The sequence below is a fragment of the Gymnodraco acuticeps genome, unplaced genomic scaffold (assembly GCF_902827175.1).
Source record: "Gymnodraco acuticeps unplaced genomic scaffold, fGymAcu1.1, whole genome shotgun sequence".
NCBI lineage: Eukaryota > Metazoa > Chordata > Actinopteri > Perciformes > Bathydraconidae > Gymnodraco > Gymnodraco acuticeps.
The window spans coordinates 2,107,400-2,115,159 of NW_022991154.1; the positions used below are offsets into that span (position 1 = coordinate 2,107,400).

At 39.5% G+C, this 7,760-nt stretch overlaps 1 protein-coding gene across 10 annotated transcripts in view; it reads right to left on the reverse strand.

Moving 5' to 3' along the window:
* LOC117560565 overlaps window positions 1-7,419 on the reverse strand; it is a 30,710-nt gene extending 23,291 nt beyond the window's left edge. Inside the window, exons 1-4 of one of the 10 annotated variants that reach the window (XM_034237487.1) lie at window positions 7,308-7,419; window positions 5,867-6,015; window positions 5,693-5,768; window positions 4,010-5,585 (exon numbers count right to left, since the gene is read on the reverse strand). The gene's annotated coding sequence lies outside the window, so the exon portion shown is untranslated. Of the gene's footprint in view, window positions 1-4,009; window positions 5,586-5,692; window positions 6,793-7,307 lie in introns of those variants that run through there. The other 9 variants (XM_034237484.1, XM_034237483.1, XM_034237482.1 and 6 more) reach the window with 9 other exon arrangements.
* Window positions 7,420-7,760: the final 341 nt, after the last annotated feature.

Below are 7,760 nucleotides of genomic sequence, written 5' to 3' on the forward strand. Positions count from 1 at the left end.
CAACAGCTGGTCAGCCGACCTTAGTGCTCTGGCTGGGGTGTAGCAATGGAGGAGTTCTGCTATAGGCAGGAGCCAGCCCATTTAGTGCTTTAAAAACAAATAAAAGGAGTTTAAAATCAATTCGGAACCTAATTGGAAGCCAGAATTGGGGTGATGTGGTGACGCTTTTTGAGGCCAGTGAGAAGACGTGGAGCTGCGTTCTGCACTAGCTGCAGGCGTCTAATTGACGCATGGTCCATACCAACATATAGAGCGTTGCAATAATCCAACCTTATGGTTACAAAGGCGTTAATCACCCTTTCTAGATCTTTAAAAGATACAAACAACTTGGCCTTGGCCAATAGTCATATTTTAAAAAAGCAGGTTTTGACTACGCTGCTGACCTGCTTATCAAATTTAAAAGCGCTATTGAAGGTCACTCCAAGGTTCATGACAAAGGGGAGGATGTTTTTTTGAGGGAGCCCAGAATATCCATGGTCCTGAACTACAAACTATAAATGTAACATTTCAGCAATCAGCATTGAAACATGTGCTATTGTAAATATGTTGCCGATATATTACACTACTTCGTTACTATCTACATAAAGTAACTCGTTACTTTACTCGCCGAGCACATGCGTGAGTGGCAATAACTTTCCTTACCAGCAGGCGGCGGTAGTGTGTATTTGTCATTCAAAACAGACAACAACCGGAAGACAGAGAAGAAGAACAGACTACGTGATATAAACAAACAACAAATAGCGTGTGCGGTAGCTTCACCTTAGCATGTGTTCTTTGCAGGTGTTTGTTGAGGTTTGACGTGATGTTTACAGCAGTGGATAACAGCTTCTGGCCTGGACACAGTTTGCACCTCACCGTCACATTCCTGTCTATTCTTCGGACGAACTCAAAATAATGGGCATACCTCCACCCCTCGAAAGTTATCGCTGACTCAGCCATGTTTATGCAGCACTGCACGTGGAGATGTGGACGCACAAGTCGCGCAGATTACGTACATATAAACCTACAAAGTACTGATATAGTAAATTAAAAAGTAATTATTTTTTGTGTAGTTGTATATTGCAATAATAACGTATGGTTGTCACAAAATCCCGCGGCACACCCTTTGGGAACCACTGCAGTAGGGTATAATGAGTTCTTGAAGGTAAGATGGCGCCTGCCCATTAAGGGCTTTGTAGGCGAGAAGAATAATTTTAAATGATATCCTGTGTTCTACAGTATAGGGAGCCAGTGTAAGGCAGCCAGAACAGGAGTAATGTGGTCCCTTTTCCTAACTCTGGTTAGTACACGAGCTGCAGCATTTTGAATCAGCTGAAGCGACTTGACTGACTTCTTGGTACTCCCTGATAATAAAGAGTTACAATAATCCAGCCTTGAAGTAACAAATGCATGGACTAGTTTCTCTGCATCGTTTTGAGGCAAGATATGCCTAATTTTGGCAATGTTGCGTAGATGGAAGTAGGCGGTCCTTGAGATTAATTTTATGTGGGCGTTAAAGGATAAATCCTGATCAAATATAACACCAAGATTCCTTACAGTCTCACTGGAGGCCAAATTAATGCCATTCATAACTAGTATATATTTAGATAGTTTGTTTCGTAGATTCTTTGGGCCGAGTACAATAACTTCAGTTTTGGTTGTGTTTAACATCAAAAAATGTAAGGTCATCTACTTTTGAAGTTCTTGAGGCAGTCTTGAATTTTATTTAGGTGATTGGTTTCATCAGGCTTGATGGATAAATATTGTTGAGTATCATCCGCATAACAGTGGAAATGTACAGAATGATTCCTTATAATATTGCCTAGCAGAAGCATATATAGTGTGAACAAAATAGGTCCAAGCACTGAGCCCTGTGGCACTCCATGGCTAACTTTGGTTTGCATGGAAGATTCATCGTTGACACGTACAAACTGAGAGCGTTCAGATAGATAGGATCTAAAGCAGTTCCCTGTATGCCAACTAAGTGCTCTAGTCTTTGCAATAGGATATGATGGTCGATAGTATCAAATGCAGCACTGAGATCGAGCAAAACAAGAATAGAGACAAGTCCCTTGTCTGAGGCTATTATAATCAGGGGTGCACATAACTTTGTTGCCCTGGTTCTCAAAGGAGCACCTGGAGATGTTGCTTGGTGCTCATCCTTAAAATGAAATAAACCGTAACTTTTGAGGGGGTCTTGACTTTATTTGCCAGACACACGGCACTAAACACACGTGCAGAGGTGAACACAGAACACACATGCAGAGGTGAACACAAGACAACATTAGCACGACCAGTAATCCTAAAAGCTGTCATCACTACCCTCCAGTTGTAAAGGATATTTTTGGTTACTGTCCTATAGTATACATTGGAATGATTTAAAACCTGTTTATCCCAATAATTATAAAGGAGTGCCTTGGAAATATGTGTTTACATAAATTGTGACCAAACCGTTTGAACTTAGACTGAGAGTCCTTTACCTCACTGAGCTGTAGTTAACTTATCAACCTCTCAGTCTGACTGGAGAGGACTCTCCCTCCACATTATTGTAGAAACATCTTCTTCTTATATCCGTTAGAGCAGCTAGCACGGCACCAGATTCTAATAACAACAGCGCTGGTACCGGTGCACCCTCCCTCTCTCCCTCGCTCGCATTTTGGCTGTGAGCTGCGGGCGCCAGATAAGCCAACATCCCCCATTTTCATCACTTACAGCGCCCATCGTACAGGGCAAATGAAACGTGTAACCGGGGTGAAAAGGGTGTTACATTTACTTAATTATGAATATTGTTACATCAAGGCCGAAAATTAGGATGAGCCCCAACGGTCAAAATGTTTTTTTCCCTCCCAGAACTGCCAGGACAGCACCTCCCCAGGCGAACATCTAGCCGGTCGGTCGGTCGCTCTCTCTCTCTCTCTCTCTCTCTCCGGTGCTCTTTTTTTGGCGGAGATGCGCACCTGCGCACCAGTTATGTGCAGCCCTGATTATAATGTCATTTGTGACTTTAACCAGAGCTGTCTCTGTGCTATGTGTTCTAAAGCCAGACTGAAAATATTCAAATAAATCATTGTTTTTTAAGTAATCACACAACTGTTTTGCGACCGCTTTCTCAAGAATCTTTGAGAGGAATGGGAGATTAGAAATAGGTCTATATATAATTGGCTAAAACCTCTGTATCGAAGTTGTGCTTTTTAAGAAGAGGTTTTATTACTTCAACTTTAAATGATTGTGGAACATAGCCTGATAATAAAGGCATATTCATAATATTTAATAAAGAAGTGCTAATTAATGGAAAAACTTATTTTAACAGCTTAGTTGGAATTGGGTCTAAGATACACATTGATGGTTTAGAAGAAAAAATCATTGAATTTAATTGTTCAAGGTTTATGGCTGAAAAGCATTCTAGTTTACTATCTAGTGTAATATTAGAACTTACGTTTCCAGGAGCTGTTGATAACACTATACTGGTCAAAGGCAAGAGGTCATTAATTTTATCGTTAAAAAGGCACATAAAATCATTGCTACTGAGTGCTATGGGAATAGAAGGCTCAATCGAGCTGTGGCTCTCTGTCAGCCTGGCTACGGTGCTGAAAATAAATCTTGCATTATTCTTATTCTCATCTATTAATGAAGAGTAGTAGGCTGCTCTCGCTTTACGCAGTGCTTTCTTATATTCATTGAGTGTAATATGCCAAATTAAACGAGATTCTTCAAATTTAGTGGAACGCCATATCCTTTCAAGTTGTCTCGACTTTTGCTTTATTTGGCGTAGAGGGTGCATGAAGGACACTGAAAATGCTGCACCTGATACAGCCTTTCGGCCTCAAATTTGGCATAGGTCCATTCCAGAAAGGACTTCTGCAGTGTGTCGCCACATATCTTACCACTCTAAAAGCAAATAGAAAGGATTTTTTAAAATTAAAATCATACAAATTTGTATGATTTTAATTTTAAAAAAAATGTATATGTTGAACTTAAACTACCACAGTACAATTTAAAAATTGTACATTTACTTCCATCTTGTACTCACCCGACCGAAGACCTTTGTCCGATGTTCGAGCATGCTGACAAAAGCTTGCCGTGACATTCCAGGGGCAGTGATCTTGAGATCTTTGTAGGTAGTGAACAAATCCACTGCGTACAAGGTCTCAAAATTGACAGTGGCTGGCCGATAGCCACTTTAAACCAGAACACCTATGCCTATCGACCAAGTATTTTCACAGGTGCAGTTTATTTGTGGAAGGAACAGATTGTACTGCCTGAAATTTAAAGAGACAAATAATTACTATGATACAGTATCAAGTACAAAAAAAAAATGGTTTCATACATTTCTGATCTGATAGTTTAAATTAAGTATGACAAAGAGTTAAAATGCATTTGAATCCCTGGCACAAAAGCGGAATAAATAACAGCAAAAAAAACAAAGAAAAAAGTCTTGAAATGTTCATAACATTAATTCCAATCAAAATGACTTCCTTTCCTGTGGAAATACTTGTTTGCCCAGAAGCACAATCGCAGCAGGGATGCATTATCGCTATGAAGCATTCTAGAAAGCAACAATTGAAAGTCAATTAGAGTTATAGTTAATTTATTATTAGCATCTTTTGATCAAATACATCTTCCCCCAGGAAGTTTTTTTAACCTAATTTACTAATTGTAGTATATAATATAAAAGTCCTGTGTGATTTTTAGTTTAACAAGTACCTCTTTCATGGTATTATAACTTTCCTCCCTCATCTTCCGTGATGTGAGTGGATGGTGACAGTGGCCTTAAGAACCCTTCTACCATAGAAGATCTGTTGTGGAGTATGTTGAATTGTGTTCGTTGTTCTCACGTCCAGGAGAGAAGCTTAAAATAAAGAGACTAATGGAGTCTCTGAAAAGGCTCAATTTGGTACTTTAATTAAGTAGCGTGGTAATGAAACAAACAGAGGAGTAGTGGAGACAGCAGCTGTTATCTCGAAGTTGGTGCGTTGGAGAGCGAGAACACGTTGGTTCTCTGACTGTATCTCATTCAGAGCTCCTCCTCTTCAATGGCGGCCGGTGACGGGGGTCCTCCCACCACTTTCTTCTATGTCCGATATCGCGTAAAACAGAGGATTTAGACGTTGTGTATTCATTGCATAACTCCACGCCTTTTCTCCTCATACACTCTTTCATGACTTTTTATTTAATGCATTTTAACGGCTGTAATCAATGTTAATGTAAAACCTAGAGCATGGCCTTTCAATACAGCTTTTCAAAATAAACTTTAACCGGAACTGTTAAAAAAACAGAATAAAACAGCTTACTGTGTGTTCAAGCTAAATTACGTCATTCAATATTGATTTTAATTTCTTACAAGTACACTCGATTGATGTATGGCAACATCACAGGCAGTGCAGGAAAGAGGTCTTGGCAAACAATCTTGACATGTTACGACTGCAACCTTTTGTCGACAGTGTTAGCAAACCCCCTCTTTAGGTTTCTCAGAAGATAACATCTGATTAACCATAAAAGGCCTTAACACCGTCCACTTTTCCAAGGTGTATGCTTGTCATTCCTTCCACTGTGAAGAGAGAGGTTCTTCACTAGGAAGTCCTAAAAGTTATTGTACCTCTTGTAGCCTTAAAAATGAAGTAGAAAAAGTACATATATAAAGCAAAGGTAAATCTAGCTAACCACTACATGTTAAGTGGGGAAACAATCATCATTAAGTGTAGGAAAAACATACCTAAGCTTTGGATGGTCCCAGTCTCGCTCTCTTGACCACTAGTAGACGGAGTAAAGATCTACGCATCTTGAAGCCCCTGCAAAAGTGTGAAGATGCATTTAATAACTTGCTTGAAGAATATGTGAATTTATTGATCTACAATCAATTGATGTAAACAACAAACAAAACAAAAACCAGTGGCCGAACTCCGCTTCCGTTGATCTCCGTTTCTCTCCAGTTCGCCTCCTTTTTGGCATTGGTTGACCGTCATGGTCCTCTTCAAGCCAAACCATTGGTGCTGTACTTGTTTGCGACCCTCCTGCTGTTGGTTTACTTTGATCCTCCTATAAATCATAATCAGAACACATTTACTTAAAACACCACCTACACATTATGATAATCTCATTATGAAAACTTCACTGTCATTGCATTATACATTTGGTCAAAAAATATATAGAACTGTGCTTACATTATAGGCCATGATATTTAAAGCTAGAGTACGAAATATTATGAAAGAATGTCGAACAAAGCTGTAACGATCAACTATCTAAAATAGTTGTGTTAATTAAACGCACAAGGGGTTCTTGAATGAAATAATATTATAAAGGTAAACAGAAATAATAAACGGATAATCTGCTCCTTAAACAAAATAAACGGAGACAGATTTCATGCATGGATCCATTATATTGACAGTTTTCCAGCCAAACAACACAAACAAAATTAAACAGTCCGCTCTGCGATACACAACAAGTGTCTTTACTGCCTAATCCAGGCTATTGTTCATTGACAAAACAAGGCTGTTGCTCCTGCGCCCGTCGGCGGCAAAAACAGAAATGTTTGTAGGCCTTTTCAGGCTAAATTCCACAAAAAAAGGAAACACGAGGTCCAGCGTGGCACAAAGGAGCGATCTCACCCTGTGTCGGACAGAATCTCTCTATCTGTGCGCGTCCTCTCCAAGGAGACGTGCTTCCAGGTCGGTCGATGCAATATCCACATACGGTTACTTTCAGTTACTTCCCCATTGCATTTTAACATATATACATGCTGAGAAAACGTACATATCCCGCTGAATACCCGCATTCACCACACACAGGCTTCCTCCTCCCGTGAGAACCACCTATGGCATCCTGTTGACGCGCCCACTAAAAAGCCTCTGGGCGCGCCGCGACAGGTGAATATGCAAATGAGGCTTGCAGAACCACACCCTCAAACCTTACATAAAAGTGGACCTTTAACGACTGTAGTTGCGAGGATAATACACATGCATTGTAGCGTCCCCAGCTGAATAATGGTCATACTCTCGAACTGATGGTATCCTTTTATTGTACACCCTTGAATGTATACATTACGTATCAACGTACCAAGGTAAGAGCTAAGAAAATAAAGAAAACACAATAATTAGCCACCATCTCACAGATAAAACATCTCCATTTCTTGCATTTATAAACGTTACATTTCTAATATAAACTAAATAATGCAATTATAGCTCACTACTGCCCCCTAACTAACAGAGCAGAACGCATGTCGGCTAATATAGCAGTTTTGCTAATTCAAAAGCATGGACTCAAAACTCTGCAAAACTACGAAATAACACCACATAATATCAATACACATATTAATTAAAGTAATAACAAACCTTGTGCCCCTATCAGCCAGGTGCTAAAAACACAACGTAACTAATTATTTGATGTTACTTTTCCGTCATTCATCCGTCATTACACGTGTTTACACTCCTTCGTTCTCTATTCATTTCCGGCAAAAGTCCCTTCAAAATAAAAGTTCGGATCTTATAACTATCAAAATAAAAGTACAAAACTAAAACTTTACCACAGGAAAACATCGGCACACAAATATAACCACCTCTACAAAAGGTTAAACATATTAAAGGTCATTTACATGCATCATAGATTTTCATTTCATTTGAATCTAAACTACATGCCTTAACCCTTTCCCCTGCCCCTACAGTTTATAAGAAACACTGAGATCAATATGCGACTGTCACAAAGCTAATGTTATCAGTGTTTCACACGTGCTAACCAATACTAACGTTAGCTCTTCACTCTAGCTTTCACATTTCGGAGATACCTTT